The following is a 25,307-nucleotide window of genomic DNA, read 5'->3' on the forward strand; positions in this document are numbered from 1 at the left end:
CCTATTCTTTTAATTTAATATTCTAAAGATTACTTATATTCAAATCCGACATTATTAAGGACCTGAACTGTGTGTTACAGCACACTTATCGAGAAGTCAGAGGTGGTTGCCTCAGTTTTGAACAGGAAATCCTTCCCCTTGCTTCCTTGTAGGTATAAAAACATCCAACAAGATAAAAAGGTTGTGCAAACTAAGTGAACTATTTTTTTTGTAATCCTCCATGTCATCCTTGGCTACTAGCAACTGGGCAGGAGATGGGGGCTGCTTGATCACAGAAGGCTTGTATCATGTGGATGCGGCAACAGTTTTGTTATCATTTCTTGGAATTCCTCATGGGGGGTGCCTGGGTAGCACACCAAGTAGAGTGGGTGCCCATACAGAGAGGTTTACCCCTCCATGTAGTGGTTGCGTGTTCAACTCAGACCTGCGGTGCTTTGCTGCATGTCGTCCCCCCTCTCTCCCCTTTCAAGTCTAAGCTGTGCTATGCAAATAAAGGACCCCCCCCCCAAAAATAAAGAATTCCTCACGGGGGCGACATAAACTACGCACCATAGCTTTTCCATTGTGAGATAGGCCATGCTTGTTGGAGGTCTGCGCTCTCAGAGTGCCCTTCTAGTTATCATTATGATTATTATTATTAATTGAATATCTGTTAATCACCATGGTAACCAGACCAGTAAAGTAAAGCTGAGGCCAGGTTATTAAAATAATTGTGGTTCACAGTTATTTGGCCCACAGTGGAAAAAAACTAGACACATTTTGTGGAGGAGAAAAAGTGTGTGAAAAATGTAAGTAAGTAGAAAAAGAGAGAAAAGGACTGAACAGCTAAGAAAAAGAGACGACAAACACAAACACTTAAAGTGGTGACTTGAGAAGAATAGACAGTCGCCTCAATGTCTGTTCCGTTGTGAATGTGGCAGGGGAGCAGGAAAAGTGTCCCTGCCCTGACCTGGGAGAGACTGACAGCATGTATCAGAGAGAGAGAGCGAGAGAGAGAGAGAGAGAGAGAGAGAGAGAGAGAGAAGTGTGTAACTGTGACAGAAAGAGTGACAGGGACAGGGACAGGGAAGCAGCCGCGTCCCCAGCGATTGTGGTTTCTTGTCTGGTTACATATTCAGTCGTGACAGACACTGAAGGCTGAATAAGGATTTACTGTCTGGACAGTTACACACAGGCTGGAAAACCTATTCTTTTAATTTAATAATCTAAAAATTACAAACTAATCTTCAAATCCCAAATATTATGGTGCTGAACTGTATGTTACAGCACACTTATCGAGAAGTCAGAGGTGGTTGGTGGCTCAGTTGAGAACAGGAAATCCTTCCCCTTGCCCATGAGGTTGGTAGATTTAAAAACATTCGACAAGATAAAAAGGTTGTGCGTTGTGTGAATTGGGAAAAGTTGAGAATGAATCCCATTTTCTTTTGTTTTGTCCGTATTATGATGAGTTAAGTACACCCATCTGACACAAAATCTCTGTTCAAAAATCCTAAAATGTGCTATTGTGGTTGTTCAGATTAAATGTAAATAAATTCTAAAAGTCTTTCAAAAACAATGATAAAATACAATAATTATCATTGATAACAAAAAAGCATATTTGTTTTTGCTTCATCCACAAAGCTAATAGATTCTGTCAATTGATCCTCCTGGTAACTGCACATTAAGGTAACGTGCAGTGCCTTGTGTACTCTTTCTACTCCGGCTTATTCTTGTTCTAAAGACAAAACGTAAAATGATTCCAGAGGACATGGAATTAGAATTTTGTTCAAAAAGTAAAGTAAATCAGGAGGACCCAAACATGTGACTAACTGCGTGGCTTTTTTTCCAAGCCAATGCATTCTGTTGATATCGTACAAAACGTGAAGCACATTAAATCATATGATATCCTACAGAAACTAGGAGTCCGCAGGCTGGTCTATCGATCGTTTTCAGCCGCTACAGCGCTTCGTGATCACCGGCTTCAGACCTCCGTCACAGCTCATGTCAGCAGAAGTTAGTAGATGGTGCTCGGTATTCTGCTACGTCGTATCAGCGGTAGTTGGGTGTTCAGATACCTGAGAATAGGTGACTGTGAGCCAGTACAGGGCACTGTGAGCTGCTGGTCACTTCAACGGACATTACGGTTACGTATAGCCTAGAAAAAGTGAACGTTACTTTGAATCACTTATTGTAGCTTTTCAAACGCACGAGAAAAGGCTGTTCCACACATGCCTACCTCAGGTCTACCTTACATGACACAGATTAAGCCATGTATTTAAATCATATTTTTAAAACATATTATCAACAATGACAAACATACAATAATACATTTCATGCAAACTTGTTAACGCTCTCAACTCATCTTCACAATAGGACTATGTTTTTTTCAGTACTGTTCTGCTCTATCGCAGCTGCTTTCCCCTAGATTGTGATTGGTTTACAGAGAAGCCACAGTGTATTTTTCCTCAGATCCTAGAATAAATAAGCAGTGCAGCTAGACCATACTCCAGTGCTGACACAGCGCTGTGGAGATCTGCCTCTCAACCATTGCATGCCGGGATAGGCTGCAGGCCCATGTGATCCTGAACAAGATAAGTGATTTGGAGAATAAATGGGTGGATGGATGTTCACATGGTCATGTGGTGTTTTAGCCTGCCATCATTTCATTATTTCTTTTTGGGCTATTTTAGAAGAAAGGCAGGCTATGATGGGTGGCTACAATAGGCTGATGCTGCGACTCACACTCTCAGAAAAAAATGAAACAAAGACGTTGAAAGCAGCATCCAAAACATAAATAAACTCTAAAACACATGACAGAATTCTTTAAGAATACAAATCTATTATATCTCTAGAGATCTATAGAAACATTTAAGAAAGAGGTAAATAAATCATCATACATGTAATAAGAACAGCTGGTCTCTGCCTCTCCTTCTCTTTCGATCCCTCCATCTTTCCAGCCATCCTAAAATCCATCCATACCTCTAAATAAAGAGGTTAACATGACCGGGCCTGGCGTCTAAATGTGATTACTGAAGTGATTTTTTAGCCCATCCAACCACTAATGTGACAGGCAGCCATTTTCCACTAGGGTTACACAAACACAAACATACACACTCACACACACACAGACACACACACACACACACACACACACACACAATGCCCTCCTGCAGATCTACATGCCACATCCTGCGATACACACAGACACAGAGACACACGCACACACACAAACAAACTCCCCAGACACTCATAAAATTAGATGGACAGAGATGAGAGGAGGGATGGGTAAAAGGTGGTGGTGGTGGAGGTAGGGGAGGGGGTCAGGGACAACTGGGGAGGGAGGAATTTGATTGTTATTGCTTCCTCTGGGTCTGTGCAAGTGTGTGTGTGTGTATGTTGGGGGGTGAGAGAGAGAGAGATAAAGGCAATGGAGAAATAATCGGAGAGGAACATAAAGAGAGGCGAGACAAAGACAAAGAGAGACATACGGCAGACACTCATTTACAGTGTGTTAGATGGTACTGGCCTCCTGATGAAGAGTTCTCTAATCTTTCTCCCCTGACACACATTTGTCAGTTGTCAGAAAATTATTGTAAATATGAAATAAATAAATAAAAATTGAATTCTTGAAATTTTCCACGTGCCATGTAATTGATGAATTTATTTGTGGATTTGCTTATTAGCTGCAGCTCTATATCTTTGTTTTGGTCTTTTGAGGGAAAATGAGTCCCTGTATGGAAATATCATCTTTGTTTCATTAAATTAAAGGATAAATGAGTATGAACCAAAGTGTTAAATACAAGCAATGGTACTCAAGAGGATTATGCATTTTTATTTAAAAAAAGGGGTGAGGACCAATGTGGTGAACTCATATGAAGGTTAACTGGAACTAGTAGGTAAAAAAAAAGTAAAACATAATTTCTTGAACCAACATAAACATATATAATCAGAACAGTTTGTTGGCATATTATAAACAAAAACTTAAAAAAATATATATATCAATGTATTGTGCATCCCTCACTTCTACTAGATCATGTTCCCAAAGGGTTTATATTATTATATCATATTACTAGCCCTGTATTTACTCTTTGTTAGTTTTGTCTTGTTATTTTTTTATTTTATAAATGTCATACTAGTACCCTTTTTTAAGATTATTTTCTGGGTATGTTCCTTCTATTTAATAGTGACAGTGGATAGACTGGAAAGGTGGGAAGGCCACACAATCTCACTCTCATCTCGTAAAATACAGACACTAGGCCAGGTACCTTTCTCGTTGTTATTGACCCTAAAGTCTCCTTTGGCGTCTTATCTAAACGCACGGTTAAAGAAGGAAATGACTTCAGGAAAGGTGCCACGCAGGAGACATCAGCCTTCTGGGTGAAGGTCCTGTGTTTGGCCCATCCACGCCCCTGACCAACCTCCCTACACGGAAATTCCCCCTTACGTACTACTCAATAAACCCCGTCTAGCTGATACTCTCCGTACGTTCTACACCCACGCTAAAGGGCGCCTTTTTCCACGCATCAGACGCGGAAAGCCACTGTCCAAACGTCCGTATTTTACACGTTCAGAGTCGTAAAATACGGACGAGGCCCAATAGTCCATGTGCATTTTATGTTTAGTGTCAGTACTAGGAAAGTGTTTATTTAAAATGTGTCTGAATAATCCCATGAAGGAGGGGCCATGTAAGCAACCAAGCACGAACCTAAACCATTCATTCATTCATTCATTCATTCAGTGTAGGTGGGATGATATTTTCTATAAATTGTTTTCTACTGTGCTGTGTGTAGAGAGCAACGACCTTTAACTCGCTTTTTTCTTATAGTAAAAAATAACAGGGTTTTAAAAGCAGTGGCAGTCCTTGATTTAGTTCAACTCAGAACAATTACAAAGAAGTGTTCTTAAATGGTAAATCATGGCGGATTATTGGAGCCTGTCTATTTCATTTGTGCTATTTAAATGGGGTGAACATTGTTTTTTCACTGACAGCAAATGTTTTCTCAATGAAAACTTGTTGCTACAATGCAAAAGATAATGGGGATCTCAAGTGTTAGGTACTTAAAAAAATAGATAGAATAAATAAATAGATATATTTGGCAGATGAAGTTAATGTTTACTGTACAGACTAACATTTTACATGTAGATCAGAGTATAAATGATGATACATTGTTATTGATGAAACAACCTAATTATGGTTCATAGATTAGATTATTTCCAATTCAAATTTATTTATAGTATTAAATCATAGAGTTATCTTGAGACTCTTTACAGATAGAGCAGGTCCAGACAACACTCTATAATTTACAAGGACCCAACAATTCTAGTGTTTCTCCCAAGAGCAAGCATTTAGTCTAAAAGTGGCGAGGAAAAACTCATTTTAGGGAGAAACCTGGGACTGACCCAGGCTCTTAGTAGGTGGTGTCTTACCGGTACCGTTTGGGTTTAATGAAAGGTGGCAATAACAGTCACAGTAAAGATAATGGAACATTGACTAGAAATAGTTGGACTGGATCATAACTGGATCCCTTGGCAACAGGGATCTTCAACAGTCCCCCCAGAGTCCCAGCAGGGGGGGCCTCCAAATTATTTGTTTATAAGTCTTTTTTCAAAAATTAAAATGTCTGAACATGAATCCAACATATGATTAGCAAATTTAAATCCTCACTGATGCTAGTCTTACTGGTCTATAGGTAAGTAGTCACCAAGGCAACCATCCACATGTATAGTTCATCCTAAGCATTGAATGTGACACATGAAGATCAAAAAATCAAAAGGGGGGTCCCTGCTCCGTCTCTTTCAGTTAAGGGGTCCTTGGCTTAAACAATTTGGAAGACCAGTGCTGGTGGATTGATAATAGTACATTCAAATTTATAATATATTAAAACTACAACATGTGGTTACACTTTCTTCATGATCAACTATTTAATGATATTTTACTAAATGTTGTTGATCTTCCCTCTCATGTTTGCTTGTAATGCCACTTCATTGTATTGGTCCTGTAACTGGATGTTTACTAAAAAGAACTAACACGGCGTTATAGGGGAAAACGGATGGTTTTCTGAGATTAAGTCACTAATCATTTACATGAGTTTTTGAGAAATCATCCGGAAATTAGAAAATACATAGCTATGTGGATTGATATGCAAATATATTCTGAATTGCAGATTGATGAAATCTTATGTTATTAACAATTATAATTTTTCATTCTATTATTTTAATGAATTAATAGTAACAGATAATTGTAGGAAATAATTAGGAAACAATCGAAGCTGTAAAATAAAGTGTTTCCAAGTATTTCTGTACTATGATTTGCTATCTGTGTAAAGTACTTGAATATGTCTTCCATCAGGGCTGTAAAAGGAAGGGAAGTAATATAGAAAGACAAAACACTTTTAGGGAATGTGAGCGATGCCATAAACTACAGTCAGACACAGATTTGTGTGCTCTAAACAAACTGTGGGTGGTTTTTGTATGTTGTATAGCTCTGGCATAATGATATTGGCTTCATTGTGTAAGTTGGTGTGAACAATATATGGCACTGGAGTCCATATTGTGATGCCAAAAGAGATACAAAAATCACACAGCAGACACACAAAGCGCTGAAATCTGCTGTGAGAGGAAATAAAGAGACAGACTGAGAGCGAGCGCAGAATTTCTACACTATCTCTTTCTTCTCAACGCTGAAAGTCTAGCTCCCTCTCCCTCTCTCTTCCCTCCTAGACAAATGTGACACTCGGGACTCCCCCTCTTTCCACTCTCCCTTGATGGATTACACACACACACAAGCACACACACACACACACTGATGTATTGCCAGAGGGTGGGGGTGTGTGTAGGAGAGTTGAGGGCTAACGATTACGGGAATTGTCATTCGACGATCATTCGTCTACATTTGTAAACCATCAACGTCAAAAGCTCACACAAACAAACACACACACACAAACACACACACACACACACACACACACACACACACACACACACACACACACACAGAAACACACACACACACACACACCAGTATTACATGATCTGTTTCTAATGTTCTTAATGCGGGTTTTGGAGATTAGATGACAGAAAATGCCTAAAATACACACGTGTGTGTGTGTGTGTGTGTGTGTGTGTGTGTGGACACTCTTCCACCGCTTCTTGAGGTTGATGGGTTGCAAATGCGTACAGATTATTATTAGTAAGAAAGAAAGACAGAGGACTCATTTTTAGTGGGCTGATCAGTGACGTATTTCAGAAAATCAAAGATTTGTTTTGACATCATTCAGCGGAGGACGATGTGTGCAGCTGATCTTAAGCTTGTTCACAGATTGATCGATTTTAAAGGGTGCAGGATGTCCACGTTTATGACCCACGGGGTCAGAATGACACAAATGATCACTGAAGGCTAATTTGCAAAGCAAACTATATTTTGGCTCCAGGTAGAATACAAAACCATGTCAGCCAACATCAGCCCCATGCTCAGCTAATCACTGTAGCCTGCTGGAGATGTGCAAAGAAAAAAGTAAAAGAAATTTATGATTTGATTTTAGTTTTACTCAGACACTAATGTAATCCTCTGGCTCATTATGGTTTGATACTTTATTTTAAATGAAAGAATATTTCACTCAGCCATAATTAAGTCAACGGTTGATTCCTTTTCCCAAAACGTTACCCATGATAACAACCAAATGACTCTATTTTTCATGACATAGTAAGTTAGAATGACATTGTTTCGGTACAATTAAATACACATCATTTTAGAATGTACTCTCAACCCTGTTTCCTAGAAAATGGTGTATATACAACTAACTAATTGCTAGCTTTCTTATAAAAATAAACAGGTTTTTATAAGAAAGCTAATTCTGCAATTTTTATTTCATTTTTCCCCAATTTCCAGTCTTGCTAGATTTTTTTTTTTGATTCAAAGCCCTTGATTAAAGTTAGGTGAAGACTATGTTCTTGTGTTGTTACTGATAAACTCATGATTGACTTGACACACATATTTCATTAATTAACATGATCTAAAACCATAATGTTTCCCTAGACTGTCCAAGTAGATTTTGCTCCAGTTTTCTTTTGATTGTCTCACGTTTTGTACACTTCTTTTCATTTGTACGTGTGGCACCCTGCATCAATGAACAGAATGACTTGTTTATTTGTGTCTGGCCTCTTGTAAATAAATCAGTGCTGTAAGGAATTCAAGAACTCTGCCTGGCTATGTTTTTGACGCTCTGGCTACCCTGCACGACATGCACACACATTCTCCCCCCACGACAAAAAATGTGGCACTTCCTTCACTTAAAAAAAAACGGAACCTAGTCCAGCAATTAAGTTTCTTCACAAAATGTAATAATAAAAGAAATTGGAGTTTAACATCAGTTTTGTGAGACAGGGTTGATTAATTTACAACCTGCATACAACCCACACTCCACATATGGGTTATATAAAATATAATGTTTTTAGTATTACAATGCTTGTGTTTCTTTGTTTTGTTTGTTCTGAGAGTCAGGAGTCATGTTACATCATATGAACTGTTGACCCACATCATATGAAAATGAGAATGTTAATGAGGCCGACCGGTAAAGGATTTTTAGGCCAATACCAATAAGAATATTTGGTTATTTAAAAATCTGATATTACAGCCAATATTAAAAAAAATCCAGAAAAACGCTACAAAACATGAACAGATTTCCCTAACATCAGATATTTGATATATTTTATTTTATTCTCATCAAAATAGTATGAAAATAATTTGTTTTATTGTCACCACAGAACAGAATTTCTTTTTATCGGCCATTATAAATGAACTCTACTTTTCATCTAATGCTCAATTATATAATTATATTTTTCTATTTCAGTCACTTTAGGTTTTCTGTGCTGCCTTAACTAAGGTGTCTCTGGTTTCTAGTCCGTCTATCTCATTTTGATTTCATTCTTAAACGGTTTACTCCAAGCTAAAGTATTTCCACTGCAGCAATAAAGCAATAATAAGGAATTTATTTTTCCCCATTCACTAAAGATTTGTTTTATAATAAGTTTTTAATTGTAATCCCTTGCTCAAGTCATTTCCTCTTTTACCAGAATAGTGATACGTTTATTGAAGGACAGTTTACACCAGGCTGGATGTACAACCCAATGACCCAATCACATGAGGAAAACTGCAAAGAACTGTGGTCAAAATTTGGAATATTAGACTCCAGAACAGTCTCTTACTGAAAGACAGGCAGACAAATGTTGACATATGTGACACACACACACACACACACACACACACACACACACACACACACACACACACACACGTACACAAACTGTGTAAAGAGGGCAAATGACTCAGCATGATCCATCTGTCCAACATGACTGGTAAAAACCAGGCAATATGGGATATTGTGTGTGTGTGTGTGTGTGTGTGTGTGTGTGTTAGTGTGTGTGTGTGTTATTGTGTGTGTGTGTGTGTGTGTGTGTGTTAGTGTGTGTTTGTGTGCGAGCGTGTATGTGGCAGTGAGAGAGATTGAGAGAGACAGTTTGACCAAAGAGTGTGTCTCTATTGGTCTGTGTTCTTTCTAATCTTTTTTCTATTTTATCTGTCTGACATACTCACTAAAATCATATTCTATTAAAAATGAGCTCAGAATTGATTCCGTCTGGATTCGGTAATCAGAAAGACTGTGACATTGTCACTCATTGAGAGAGGAAATTGAAACGAAACTGACCAAAAACCGTGTAAACTATTTCAAGACCTTTGTGATGATCAACATTTAAATCCCAATGAGCTGTGGATGAAGGGATTCATTCACTGTATCTGGTCAGCAAGCTCCACATTTAGACATGAAAGAAACACAGATTTGCTTAAATGACGCAACAGTGTGATGCTTTGACATACATCACGTCGGAGTCGAAACAGATAAAAAAAAAAAAAGAGCTTCTCAAAAAATTCACATTTGTCCAGTTGACAGCTGACATGATGAGTTTTGAATTGGAGACTTATGTCATCTGTCACTTTTAGCAAGACTACAAAAAGCAGTCTAAAATTGGAGTTGGTAGGTCCACGCAGTGTTAACTGCAGCCTGCGGAGGGATTGGATTTGACAGTGAGGGAGGATTTCATCATACTCCTTAGACATATCACAGAAATGCAAACTGTGTTGAAGCGGTTGCTTCATCAGCAGTGTGATGTGAGCTGCTCAACATGACGGAAGTATCATGTCAAATCTGAGCGACTCTGTTCTTTAAAACATAACCAAATAAGAATTTGGTGTCATCTGTTCAACACGTTTCTGTTAAATATAACATTTATTGATGTTGATGCTCAGGAAGAAAGGTACAGAAAAGTACAAAAAAGGTACAAATGCTCATCGCTGGGTCAGTACTACCAAGGAGAACATTGTACCATAGTAATGGGTAGAAAGAAGTTTGGGCCTGATAGGTGCAAATATGTTCCTTTAAGGGTACAAATGGCTGGTAGCTGAGGTGGTACCATAGACTGTATGTATAACGATCTATAGGCAGTACCCCTGAGGTACAGCATTGGTACCCTTACCATAGGTACAAAGTTGTACCCTTTCATGCTGTACTTTTTGAGAGACAATTTTGTACCTTAGCACCCAGTTTGTACCCTAATCCACTGAAGGTCCCAGATTGTAAAAAGTGAGGTGTGCACGTCGTTTTCTATTAAAAAGCATGACAAGGTGCTGTATAAATACTGTGAAAGTATCCAAACGCTCAACGCACAGACAAACACGCACAGCCCGTATTCAGAAACTGCTTTTAATGAGCCTTTGGGACTTCTGTACTTTTGTGATGTAAAAACTATACATTGCATTTAGAGCGGGGCAGATTATCAATATTCCATTGATATCGTGATATGAGACTAGATTTTGTCTTAGAATTTGGATATCCTAATATTGTAATATGGCATAAGTGCTTTCTTTTCCTTGATTTAAAGTCTGCATTACAGTAAAGTGATTTCATTTTCTAATCTTACCAGACAATTCTAATTGTTCTATTATTTGCCTTTACCCACTTAGTCATTATACCCACATTACTGATGATTATTTATCAAAAATCTCATTTTGTAAATATTTTGTGAAAGTACCAGGAGAAACCCACGAGATCTCGCATATTCACCAATGATTGTGCGATTTAACAGCATGTAGTTTATATAAACTAAACTATAAAAAACTCTGATCTGTTGACTTATGATCCGTTGTGAGCATGGTGCATTTTATTCTTAAAATTAACCAGATGTTTTACTTCGTCTCTGCTCGACATCCTGTCCCACACTATCTGCTTTGTGCTGAATTGCTGCGGAGCTCTCCGGCTGAAATAGAAGCTCTGTGTATCTGCTCCGGAGGGCTGGGACGGAGTCGGAACGCAGCCGCTCAGCAGTCACAGAAAATACACACACTTACTTTAATGGAAACCTAATGACTGCACCGCCGTCACGCATACACATTGGTGGAAGTCAGGGGTCCTCCCTCCTCCCTGAACTGGTTTAACTATACTACTATGTATATGTACTTGTATATTTATTGGTACATATACATATGTATATGTATAGGTACCAAGTTGCGTTACAGTCATCCAAGACATCCCTGGCTGGGTAGAGAAACAAAGTGCAATGAGATAACGGTTGCTGTAATTTAGTGCTATAGAAATAAAATTGAATTGAATTAAAGAGACAATCAAACTCGTTGAGTAAACACTGGCACTGATGTCTTTGCTTTTATAATAAAGAAAAAAAACTGTTAAAGTCTGTAAAACAACAAGCAGACCAGATTAAAACCGTACACATTACTTGTACAGCATTTTCCTTTTTCAGTTAGTTTTTCTCTGCACAGTTTTAGGACTGTTAAACATTCATTAAGTGCATTGAACAAATAAGAAATGATCCTTTGCAGTATGTGACCACAAAATTGACCTTCTTCCCAAATAGGCATTTTAATATTACAAACATGGTTTGTCTACAAATTACTGTAAATAATACTGTACTGCAAATGACTTAATCTCTCAAAGTTTATAAACCATTAGTTAGTGGGCATGATTGAAATACTAAGGACCATGGCCATGTTTGGTCATTAAACATTATACATGTTAAAAGTCTTTCCATAAGTTTCATTCATTCTTGGTCCTTTTCTAAGAAGGAGATAAGTCATCTTTAAAAATCACACCTGGTTTATGAACAATGATTACATAAGCACAATTTCATCCATTTCCACTACCACTTCTCACAGTCTCCATATCTCTCTCTCTGGCTTACTGTTTCCTATCCATATGAAGCCATTTTGCTCAGATATGCATTTTCACGTGTGATGTGTCATTCATCAAGGGCAGCAAAACAGCATGCCTGATTTATTCCATAGACATCTTGTTGGAATATGTGCATTTATCACTGCGATTGCTTCACAATCACTCTTTCAATGCTGAGCTTAAGCGCGCAAGTGAAGTCACACAGCATGTACGTGCAATCACTCCCCAAACATACACACACAGACAGATGCACTTGTTCATTTATTTCTTATACATGAAGAAATATTTGAACGGCCATGAAAGAGCAGGTGTGTTTGAGGAAAAGTCTCCAGTGAGGGAAATCACAGTTATGCTCAGCAATACGTAAGATTGAACGTGCCCCAGTTGCAATGGTGTGTCTGTTCAGTTCAATTCAATTGTATATATAGTAATAATTCATAACAAGAGTTATCTCAAGACACGTTACAGATAGAGTAGATCCAACACACTCTATAATTTACAAGACCCAACAATTCTAGTAATTCACCAGCAGAAGCAGTGGTTATGGAAAGTAAAGGGTACCCTTAACTCAGCAACTCACCGCATGGAGTCATTTTTAAGAGAGTCTAAGGTAACATCCACACATCTATGTTTTCATTCACAAAACCAAAATGATCTCTGTCCTCATGAAGATTTATTTTCCATCCATGCTAACATGCCTGGAAACACACATAACGCTGCAGGATGCAGTAATCGCCGGTGCATGCCAGATATTCCGCTGATTATTCCTGGAAATTAACATCGTTGATGCAGACTAGGGAGATCCTTGGGAATAACTGAACAGTCAATGAGAGTGCAGCTTTTGGGAGATCTGAACAGCTTTAGATTACGAAACTGGTCATATTGTTACTTACATCACGCTGACACTGTTAGTAAGAGGGATATGTGACAATCTGTTCTGCAAAAATTGGGTTAAGGGGTGATTTGTAAGGTGCTGGGAACAGATGGCCACGTCAGATCCATTTTCTGCTTTTCCAAAGCTGCAAAGTATATTTTATTTAACTGCATGCTTTATTCTGTATGCTGTTTTGCCATTTTTTCTGGCTATCCTAACCTTTTCTTTCTACCTTTTTGTAACTTTGATTTGATCCTGTGTCCTACTGTAGGCTATGCATGTTTTTATCAGTATGATAAAAGGTTATTCAGATTCACTACAATCCACATAATATTGGGTTACTTAATTTAAAGATGTTGTTAGTTGCCAGCTATAACCTAAACTCTAAGAAATAAATCTGTAAAATATTACAAAAAGTTCTGCCAGCTTGTTATTTTGTCACTTTGTCCCATGATGAAAAAAATGGAAGGTGTGTGTGTAGCTAGAGTTAAAACACAGAACAATTTCAGTTTTCTTTTAAATTACATCATACAAAGATGTTATAAACTTCTGAAAATGTTGAAGAAAACTTCCCAACTGTCCAAAAAAATTGTCAAATGTTAAATGAAGCAGAAAAACATTGAAAAAAAACCTTCTAAGATATAAAATCTCAGAGAAATGTCTCCCAAAGCCAACCTCCGTGCAGCATAATTTGTGCTCCGGTAACTTTCGTGCCGACTAAAGTTGTCGGATCATAAATGATCCCATTCAAAATGCAATGACACTTTCTGTTGAAATGTACAGTCATGAAACTGTCAATACACAGATGTTTCTTAGAGTGTAGGTTTGAAAACTGAAGAAGAGATATAAAAAACCTCTGTTGCACCCCCCACCTTGTGATTTAAAGTCTAATACACTCTCTAATGCACCTTTTAGCCCACATAAAGCACATTTGTCTTCACAGTAACTGAATGTTGGTCTGTGCTTCCTCGCTGATAGCCAGTTTGTAGATGTAGAGATTTTTTTTTGTTAATCTGAGTCCAAAAATGTCAGTTCTGCCCCATTCCCCTCCAGCTTCTACTCTTTATTGACCTGAGTGTGCATGAGCGATGAGGTCAAGTCGAAAACATTTCAAACAGATGTAAATATTTTAAAGCTTGTTTTTTCCTACCAAACCATGAATTAAACACTCTCTTTATGAGTCACACTTCTCTCACTCTCTCTCTCTCTCTCTCTCTCTCTCTCTCCATTGCTGTGTACCACGTATAGTGTTGTCTTTCTGTTGTCTTACTCCATACATCCATCACTTTCTTCCATCCATATCTGTCTTGTTATTTTCCTACATCTATCTCTCACTGTCTTTTTCAGAGTCACTTCCTCGTTCTCTCCAAGCCCTTTTTTCTTGCTTTCTGTGACTCAATAATTGATGTGAGACATTCTGTCTCCCTTTGGCTGGCTGGGGAGGGTAAAGAGACATGACTGGGCTATGGAGGGCACTTTACACAACCCTTGACACGCAGACATCCAAACATACACAGATGGACACACACACACATACACACACACACAGACACACATTTTACTGCAGAGTTCAAGCAAGGGTCATTTGTGTGGCATTAATGTTGCAAGAGAGAGAGTGCTTGGTGTGAAAGTGTGTGAAGCAAACATTGAGATCCCCATAAGTTGACACCATAAGTTGTGTGTGTGTGTGTGTGTGTGTGTGTGTGTGTTAAGGCCTTTCCTGCGCTTGAACAATCTGCCAACACTACCAGGGTGAAGGGTTCTAGTCTCTTGCATGATTCACATCAATCAAACTGTCGCCATGTGTTACCTCTTTTTCCCTCGTTTTTTGGCAAATTGCAGGTGACACTCTTTGTCATTTCAAACACAACTATACAGCTGAGTACCCAATTCTTAGTCCAAGAAGCAGGAGAAAAACATCACTTATTTTGTGATAGTGTTTACCCAGGAAGTACGGCAGGCTTTCAAGCCAATTTGACATAGCGGCCAAACATAGCAATTATAACGTCACGTGATGCCACATGGCCCAAAAATACGTTTCCCCATAGACTAACATGGTAAAAGAGGCTGTAAATCAGTGAAGGATTTGTTTGGAGCGTCAGAACCCCCGCAAAATGACTTGTTTCACTTTCATCAGAATTGGATTCATTTGGTCCGATGACATTAAGAAACTCTTGAATAGCGGCCAACAGTGTGGAAGCAGTAACAATTATCTTTGTAGTTTTCTACGCGGAAGTCACACATTTTTGGCTTCATGTGCCACTTAATTAGGAAATGGAATGAACGGGGCTCCGCCTTTAACGCTGTTTCCAGGCAAATTTATTAATCCTACTATAGCAACAGCAAGACCTGCCCTACAATAGCTTTCACACACTACCAATGGCCAGACGTCCATGCCTACATGCACAGGCCTATGCCCTGTCTAATCGGATATCTTAACCTTAACCAGTCAAGCTGGCAATGCCTAAACCCAACCAATTTTGGGCTGTTGAAGGGAAGGTCTTGACGTGGCCGTAGTAGGATTCGTAATTTTGCCTCCAGGTTATACAATACATTAATGCATCTGTGTGTATTTTGGGGAGTGGTGCCGGGGATCTGTCCCCCCCATTATTAAGAAGAGGTAGATCTGTCCCCCTTAAAAAATATGAAAGACAACCCACTCCCTCAGGTAGAAAATACACTTTAGGTGGCTCAAAACATGTACGGTAAACAGTAACTTTAACTGCTTTGTGTTAAATCTGGGGGTAAAACAACAAAACAGGAAGTTAACGTTAAGATGTGATTTCATGTCTTTTTTATGTAGATTCAAAGTTTTATGCTTTGACAAGCTCTTATTCTCTAACAGAATTGTTGTTGAGATGTACATGATTCCCCCCAACAAAACACGCGGAGATGTTTTGAATTTGCAAAAGGTTTTCAACAACACAGGAGAATAAGAATTTCCACAACATAAATAAAGACATTTGCACCGGGAATTGGTGCATAAAAATGCAGCAGAATGCAGGAAATAAAGCAGTTGACGCTTACATTTCACTCCCCCAGACCCCTCGGTTATAATGTGTCCCAATCAATGTTGAAACTAAACCTACACCATCGGTATGGGTTTGCCACGGAAAGAGCTCCAAGACGCAAAAAAAAAAAGAAAAATAGTTTTAATGAAATAGTCACTCTGTGTTCAGGGACGAGGATGTGTGCGGGCGGTGAAATTAACATAGGTTTACTGACATAGGTTGATGGGTGGATTGATTCCAGAGTGTGTGATCCTCCCCTTTGATGGATGAAGATCTCTCTCTGTGGATGTTATTCAGTGATAACACAAGTTTGAAATTTGTAATGACAAAAAGCTTCCCTGTTACCATTCCTGCTTAAATTCCAAAGGATGATTGTAAGTGTACTGTGTTGTAATTAAGCCTTGATGGCATTATTATTGCAGATTACGTCCCTTTTTTATTGTAAATCAGTCGCTCAGCAAGATGGTCAAAATCCAGATACAGCCAGCTGTGCTCTTTCTGTTTAGAGTTTGCATATTTGCTACATGAATATCAACTAGCAGCATTTGAAAAAAAATGTGGTGCAAAGTGTTTGACACTTTGGCGCTTGGTCAGGACTGTTGGCGTCACTTTTGGAAAGATTTGTGGGTGGGCTTGTAAAAAGGTATGTTTGTATGACACACAGGACAAGAACAGGGCAGTTGGGTTTAGGAAAAGAAGAATGGGACCGGTGGGTTTAGTGGCAAATGACAATAAAACAAATGGATTAAAATAAAATAAATCTATTAATTAAATTGGACAGCACAATGCAGCACTCTTTTTTAACAGTGGTGGAAACGCCTGTACCCAATTCTTCCACCAACCCAATCCTAATAAAAACTGATCCTTTTACTCCTTCAACTTACCATAAATTATCAATGCAATTTAATAAGCACACTTTAAAAAGTACCCACACGGCCCTGGATTCAAGTGTAGTTCCAATTAACGAAGAAATACAATTAAGATATCCCATTCTAACTTTTAATAAAAAAGAAAATAGGTTTTTATTTATCGTTTTCTTCTCATGTATATTTCAGTCTTCCTGTCTCCATCTCTTCTTTCCTCTCTTAATTGAAAGGCCATGACAGGGGACCCGCCAGCAAATAGCCTGATCAATACAAGGCCTGATGTGTGAATTGATCGTGTTAGTGTGTACGATGGAGAGTATGCATGTGCGCAAGTGTTTGAATGACGGAAGAAGCATTTTCCTGTGTGTGTGTGTGTGTGTGTGTGTAGTTGTACTCGCTCTTATTGAGGTGTTCAATCAGTCTAATTCATTCTCGCCCAGAGACTGCTGTGTGGTTGCAGGACAATTCATTTACTCTGCAGGCTCCAATCAAAAGTATTCCCAGCATTCCCTGCTGTAATAATCACTGCATAGAAAATTAGAAGATCCATAATGGCAAACTGCTTTACACTAAGGGGCCGAATAGGCACGTGCAGATGTGAGAGTCTTTATGATATCATATTAAATTGATAGTGGACATCACATTAGGGAGAATCAAACGTATATAAATTCCCTTTAATCTGTGTCTTAATACTTTAGTGGGCAACTTTTTTCTATAATAATGAACGTCCGTCACATTCAAGCCATTGTCAATTGAGTTGCTACAAAGCTAATAAAGACTATCAGCTCCACAAAACTCTCTCTGGATGTATCAGTATGGCTATGTTTAGAAGATTGTAGCATTTAATGACTTTTACGTGCTGAAAATTAAGTGAAGATAAGGATCATGTTTTTTAATCCTTTGTGTCATCCTTGGCTACTAGTAACTGTGTGTGTGTGTGTGTGGGGGGGGGGGGGGGGGGGGGGGGGGGGGGGTTGATATGCTTCATGGAAGAAGTGTCATGTGGATGCAGCACCAGTTTTGTTGTCATTACTTAGAATTCCTTACAGGGGAGACGGGAGCATTGAGAACAAGAACATGCTTTATTTGATTTCTACAATCAAATGTATTTATTAAGGATTATATCAACAGCAAGACAAAGCTTAAAGCCACATGTATAAAAAATATGTATTGAAATAAAGTTCACAACACACCAATGGCACAGTAGAGGATGATGTATGATCACATGAAGCCTGCAGCGCACACACACACACACACACACACACACACACACTGCACATGAACGTGCTGTGGCCTTTAAAGGTCTAGTCATTGTCATACAAAATGTTTTGTTTTTTATGAAGCCTGACTTTATGAGATGGGGGCAGATTGGTTCAAGAAGTCGGAAAAGACACATTTCAGCAAGTATTATGTTGATATTATTTTGCTCCAGCAGCAGTAATAATCCCTTCCTGTCTTTGACAGCAGTGTGGCGTCTGCTCAATCTCACATTATTAATAACCAAACACAGACAACTCCCTTGTTTGTTAACAATCAGTCATTTTCTCCACTAAGAAAGCCATTTCCGTAGGTAAACATAATTTCAGGACACGCTTTAAATTTCAGCCTACATTACAATTATTATCATCTGGCTGAGCAGTGCACTTTACTACCGCGTTGGACTCTTCTCTCAGCTTGTCAACAATTAATAATAAGATACATAAAGGCATCCAAATGGGAGTACTTGAAATGGGAAGTCAGAAAAAAAAAGGCAAGCAGTTATCACAGACTTTCTAAGAAGTTTAGAAGTGCCTGTAATCTCTGCTGCAGTGATGGATGCTTGACGGTCTGTTATGAAGTAGTCTACGTCCACAACGTTCCTCTTCTGGGATTGCTCGGTGCTACCGGAAATTCAGCCGGATGTCTGTCTGATAGGTGGAATATTTAAGCATTTAGGGGTTCAACTGTATTTAATCTATTCTAAGGATCTTCCAAAGAAGGCTTAGTTTGAGGAAACCCGATCCCACAGTTGAGACTTATAAAAAAGAAGTTCTGCTGATAGCTCGCCAAGAAACCTTGGCATATACACTAGTTTGTGGCAGTTTGTTTGTTGTGTGACTAAAACGGCATTAGTCTGAACTGATTGGACTCAGCATTTGTTAAAGTTTCTTCTCAGTTCTAGATACTGGCCCACATCGTTTCCTTCTTCTTTCTTTGTCCGGTGGATTTCTGAGGACTATGGTTACCTGGTCCTCTGATCTCTGCAGGGTAAATCCAGACAGCTAGCTAGACTATCTGTCCAATCTGAGTTTTCTGTTGCACGACTAAAACTACTTTTAAACGTTCACATGTTCCACCAAAACATGTTCCTTCCTGAGGTTATTTTGCAGATGCACCGTCATTGTGTCCGGGACTTAGCGCCGCCCAAGATGATTGTGATTGGTTGAAAGAAATGGCAATACACCAGAGCACGTTTTTGTCCCATCTCAGAATGTTGTGTGGACTAGTTAGACGGACGACTAATTGTTTGTGTCACTGTGGCGTTTTTTAATAGGCAGGGATTGCCAACAAACAGTGATCAACAGTTTCTCTTCACTGACTACAACAAGTAAAAAAAACAGGCTACATCCTCCTACAACCATGAAGGTTCATCTGATTGGACAGAAACAAAAAGTCTTTTTTAGCATCTATGGCGTCAATTTTTGACAGTCTGGGTCAACCGTAAGTTCCACTGACATGCGGCACAACAACAGGACAGTTAGGTTTAGAAAAAGACACACGGGACAAGAATGGGACATAAACCCGGTCGTCTACTACTCCACTACTATTACTACTAAGACAAATTGACCGAGCGTCAGTATCTTACTAGCTGGGAGTGAGAACGGGTTAACCCTTAATATGGGACTGTCTGCTCAAGGATTTCAAAAAAAGACTATAATGGCGGCTGGTTTTAAATACCTTCTCTTGTTTTACAAAAATGGTTCCCCCAACTGTGTGTCTTAAAACATTTTATGCAAGAAATAAGCTATCCAGTTAGCCTGGGAAAACCCTGAGAAACTTCCGGGAAATTTGATATTTGCTCTGCAAGTCAGTCTGGCCAACAGCCAACTCAAGCCCATTTCCAATTTTTCCAACTCAAGGCACCAATCACAACCGTTGAGGCAGGCTTTACACAATGACGATAAGGCAGCAACGGCAAGCAGCTCTTTGGTTACATTCAACATGACGGCCACCGTAGGGCAGCAACCCTTTGATGCTGCTGTCTCTGCTACGTCACCTGGATCATCAGTCTGATTAGGTTGAGGACTACCCAGTTGGGCCAAGAGGCATTTCATCCACGTCCTCTGGAAATGAGCTGTGAATAAAGCTTGCCCAAAGCCACTCTCAGTTACTGACTAAGGTCTGGTGTCACCCAGGCTACTGTGCAGTTGCTGAATCTCTCTTCATTTAACTTGCATAAAGTAGCCTGTGACTGCACCACCACCTGTGACTGCACCACCACCTGAATGCATTGCCCGGCTGCTCTCAGAGACAAGCATTGGTGAGCGTGGGAATGATGCCTTGACAGTGGACACGTGCCATAAGAGACAATGCAGAGCAAGCAGAGTACAACCGCTGACAATGTGTGTTTGTTTGCATTAAATGAACAACTTTATCAATTCAATTTTCTAAATGTCAAACTAAAAATGTGTTTCCGACACACTTACGGACCCAGGCTAATTAAGGGCCTACGTGACTGGAAGATATTGACAGCCGGGGCCCCTTATCACATTTTCATTACTCGAGACCATCCCAGCAGTCCCACATGCACTCTGAGAGCAAGATTAGAGAGAGTCTGAATGCCCTGCCAACCTTTGCACATTGTAACATATATGTATGCTGTAACCATTTTTCACTATAAAGTCTCTGAAAGCTGCTGCTGTTTCAATCCACACATACCCGGTGGATGGAGAAAAAACCACAGTTGACACGTGCAGAATGACCTAAATTGAGGACACAATAACGATAACGATACGCTCGTTAATAGAAGTGCAATGATGAGTTAAAGTCCCATACGTCCTTTATAAAACATTAAGAATGTGTCCCAGTCCAGGACAGGAAACTAACTAACAATGGAAAGACCAGCAAGTCACTGGCAGAATTGTTCAAATTTGATTCATTCAAATTTCATATTTTTACCAACATTTGCAGCATCCTCCGCCCTTTTGGTAACTTTCCTAGGAAATCTCAGCACAGAGTGATTTATTAATAGTAATAATTATCATTCTCCCCAAAAAGAGTTTTCTTTATATTTTCAAAGAACTATACAAAAAAATTCCAACTTTGTTTTGCAACTTCCTCTGTCTTCTGCAACCTTATTGCAACAAACATGCAAAAGACATTGCAGCTTTTATTACAATTTTTGACAAAAGCTCCTGTGAAATCAGGCTCTTTGGGCTTCAACAATCTCAAAAAAAGGCCACGAAATTGTGGAGAGACTGCCTTTGTGTGTTTTTTCATGAGGTATGGTGCCAGCGTTTTTTGTTGTTGTTGTTGATTTTGTCCTGTCATCTCATATGCCTTGTCTCTGTGATCCTATCCTGTCCTATTCATGGTAGCCTACCCGTGGACATTGCGCCGTCATCAAGTGCTTTAGTAGGGGGGCCCGCCTTGATAATCCTGTTAAAGGGCCCGGTGTTGGCTTGCTACACCAATGATGTGTTTTATTCTTTCTCAAAAGGGTAACAGCATACCTTACCTACAGATGACTTGGTACTATATGTGTGATGCAATATGCATACACTTTAAGGCTTTATAATTTCCAAAGAGTGGCCTGGAAACAATGATTTAATGTGGGTCTAATTGTACAGAAAATAGAGACAGTTTTCAATCTGTATACTTCTAAATAATTAATTTAAAACCATTCTTACCATAGCCTGGGAGTGTCTGCAGATGAGCTGAACATGCAAAATCGGCTCTACAGGCAGGCAAATAAAGTGTCTTATAATAAATAAATAATTTTCCACAGTAATATGTTAGAAGGAGTTTCTCTCAGTCCACCACCAGAGTTTTTTTCCTGGGAGATAGAATTGAAACCTTTATAGAAATTCTAACGTGCTTTACAATTCTCTGCCATCTGTATACCATGTCATATTTTTACAATTTTGTTTTTAAAGCAACAAAAGATGCATCATTTTAATCAGATGTTCATTCAGCCACATTGTTGACTGTATTATTTATGTAATGCCTTTACGATGATTTATTGTCATTATCATTATCGTTATAATTGTTATGATCATCATCGTTTATTTATATGGCCTGTGATGGCTTTGTGACTCTGTGTGTAATAAGTAGTATATAAATACACTTTACCAAACCTAATTACCAATAAGGAAATTCCTTATGTAATTAAATCAAGATTCAAGAGTTCTTCTCAATATAATTAGTAGTAAAACATAGTTATTTCCATGAAATGTATTATGAAATCATAGGGATGTTATCGACCTGTACCATTACGGCTTTATCAAATGATTTACTATACAATGAGAAAGAATTACAACAGAGAAATCAACAATGCATTTATTTCTATAGTCTATGTACTGTATGTTTTGGTCTTGAATTATCATTGTGATAGGGGAATGTCCTCTGTTACAGGGAGAGGGGGGGGGGGGGGGGTTCTCCATGTCCCCGAAACAGGGCATCAGGAATAAACGAGAAATGGCTATATATTGAAATGGGTTAGGGTTATGCATTATGTTGCATCATGCATTGTTGAGACTTCAGAAGGTAGAACACTGACTAGAGTTACATGCACATAAATATCCGGTCATGGCCCTCATTCCGAAAATGAAGATATTCCGACGAAGCTCTTTGCATGGCTAAGGAAAGTGAATATTCCACTAATTTTCCATTACTACTAATATTATTACATGCAGCCGTGCAAAACAGGATTTTTTCAAAGTTTACTAGCAATGGCAGACTTGTTGGACTGCGTGTTCGTTCCTTTAACCAGCATCCTGAAAAGGTCAGGGTAGCAATGTGTGTACATATCCAAATACCTGTCGATATCCAAGTCTTTGATAATAATTAAAAGTAGCAGGGTTTTCCTTCTTTTCGGGCTGATTGGATTGTGTACAGCAACCTAAAAGCTGAATAATACCAAAATATCCCACATATTATATATATCTTAATTCGATAATTCTATATTCTGAAAAAGGCCTTTTTTGGACTATCCAACCGGAATACGCTGTTTACAAGACCTGTATCAAATTCTGGAAAATGGTCGTATTTGGAATAGTAGTGGAATATTGGTGTGCATTAAAACATACTCACTGAGAGCACCGAATGGAGAATATGAAGATTTTAGTCGGATTATTCAGACTCTAGGAACTTTTCAGTTTCATTGTATTTGAATCAAAGGATGATGATTCATAGTGGCGGACTTCCCCAACAATACAAAAAAGTGCATTTGCAGTTATTTAACCCTTGTGTAGTCTTCCCGTTGACCCGTCACTTTTTGTTTTTCTGGATTAAAATGTAAAATTTAAACTTTTTTTCTTCAACGTTTCAATGTCGTTGTTCTGATGTTTTTGTAACTTTTTTGATAGCAATTTTGTTAAATTGTTACCAATGCTATGAAATTGCATAAAACACCCACATTCAGTGAAAAAGGGAGTGAATTGATAATTTATTTCCAGGTTATTCTTTTTTTTTGACATTGTGGCTGAAAGAAACCCAAATTTGTGATATAGAAACGTTTTGAAAATGGGACAAATGGGACCCGAGGACAACATGGAGGGTTAAAGGTTTCCCTTATAAAAGAGCCAAAGGTCCAGTAGTTCCAGAACAGTCGCTGCGATGGTTAAACAGCTGAATCCTCTGAGTAGTGGATCAGATGTTGGTCTGAAAGATAAAAAGTCTCTTTGGGATCTTTCATCAAATGTCCAACAGGCTCTCTCTCTCTCTTTCAGTTCCTGCTGTTCCTGCTGTTACTCTCTTTCTGTCTGTCTTCTCTTGTATATGTTAACATGTGTACGGCCAACTTTGAACATATTGTGGGGGGTCTGCTGAACCTGACAAAACCTTACTTATTTGTACTACTGCATGCCTGTCTGATGCTAATAAAGTATAGTGTTCAATAAAGAGTGTACAATAACTGTGACTCTTTAATATGAAGGTGTATTACACACTTTCTAAATTTTCTAAATAAAATTGGTACAATATTTCCATTGCTATTTCTATTAGACTATATAGAGAGAAATATTGGAAGATTCATTAAAAGTATACACACTCTAAGAAATGAAGCCTTAAAAGCTTGTTAGCAAGAATGTGTCCCATAATTAAAAAAAACAACAAAACAAAAATGATGTGTAGCTACAGTTAAAATACCAAACGTTTTCTGCTAGGTCCTTTTAAACTAAATTCTCTCCGTTACTAAACTTCTGACAAGGTTGGAAAGAAGTTTCAAAAATGTAGAAAAAATACTGATACAAAGCATCTGAAAAAGCATCAAAGAGGTTGAAAAAAGTCACAAAAAATGACCCAAATGTCAGAGCACAAATTAGGCAATTCAAAATGCAGAAAACAAAAATACAACTGTCAATTATGTTCTACGAACAATTCCTGTAAAAATACAGTCACTGTTAACTGTTAACACAGTGTAGTGTGCAATGTTATAACAACATCATGAGTAAATTATGATCTTAGAATACATATATACAGCATTTATACATGTATAAAATAAACCATAGAAGGCTATGGGATGATGGAGATTTATAGTTTTATTCCAAAATAGTGCAGATGGTTACATTATGGATAATAATATTCAAAACAAATGTAGGATTGAATGGTTATGTTTTTTCAGAGTTGGTATTTAATGGTTTGGATATGAAATATTGGTGCAGAGTGATTGATCCAACCTCAGAAAACTGCAGGGCCGCCGCAGCTCTCACTTCTTTTAAATCATGGCCAAAGACTTGTCTTTTTGACGCTAACTGTAATTACAGTGAAACAAATAATGAATCATCTCTAACTTTTATTTGTATATTTTACACCTGTTTTATCCTATTTTAGCGTCTTTCATATTCTCTCTAATACATTTTGATTGTATTTCATTTCTTTAATGTTTTATGCAATACACTTTGAATTACCTTGTTTCTAAAAAATGTATACATATATATAAACACCTTCTGCAACAATTCAATTTTTGTAAAAATAATCTAAATAAATCCATTAAAGAAAAAATAACCCTCCTGTCCTTTGAGCACAGAGAACATGTTGCCTTTCAGAACTTTGTGTGTGTGTGTGTGTGTGTGTGTGTGTGTTTTTGTGTGTTAGTGTGTGTGTGTGTGTGTGTGTGTATGTGTGTGTGTAGCATCAG

At 38.4% G+C, this 25,307-nt stretch overlaps 2 long non-coding RNA genes across 3 annotated transcripts in view; both read left to right on the forward strand.

Annotated features, from left to right (window-relative positions):
* The first annotated feature begins 1,492 nt into the window (after positions 1–1,492).
* Positions 1,493–20,211, forward strand: LOC117935167. Of its 2 annotated transcripts, XR_004654699.1 has the most exons (3): positions 1,493–1,504; positions 5,475–5,479; positions 19,982–20,211. It is a non-coding gene; the product is annotated as an uncharacterized LOC117935167 (long non-coding RNA). The 2 variants fall into 2 exon arrangements; XR_004654700.1 differs by lacking the exons at positions 1,493–1,504; positions 5,475–5,479 and adding an exon at positions 15,159–15,169.
* A 647-nt stretch (positions 20,212–20,858) lies between these two features.
* Positions 20,859–25,307, forward strand: part of LOC117935178 — a 22,004-nt gene continuing 17,555 nt past the window's right edge. The window contains exon 1 of the long non-coding RNA XR_004654701.1: positions 20,859–20,869. This is a non-coding gene — a long non-coding RNA (uncharacterized LOC117935178). The remainder of the gene's footprint in view (positions 20,870–25,307) is intronic.

The sequence above is a fragment of the Etheostoma cragini genome, chromosome 2, assembly GCF_013103735.1.
Source record: "Etheostoma cragini isolate CJK2018 chromosome 2, CSU_Ecrag_1.0, whole genome shotgun sequence".
In the NCBI taxonomy this organism is placed as follows: Eukaryota; Metazoa; Chordata; class Actinopteri; order Perciformes; family Percidae; genus Etheostoma; species Etheostoma cragini.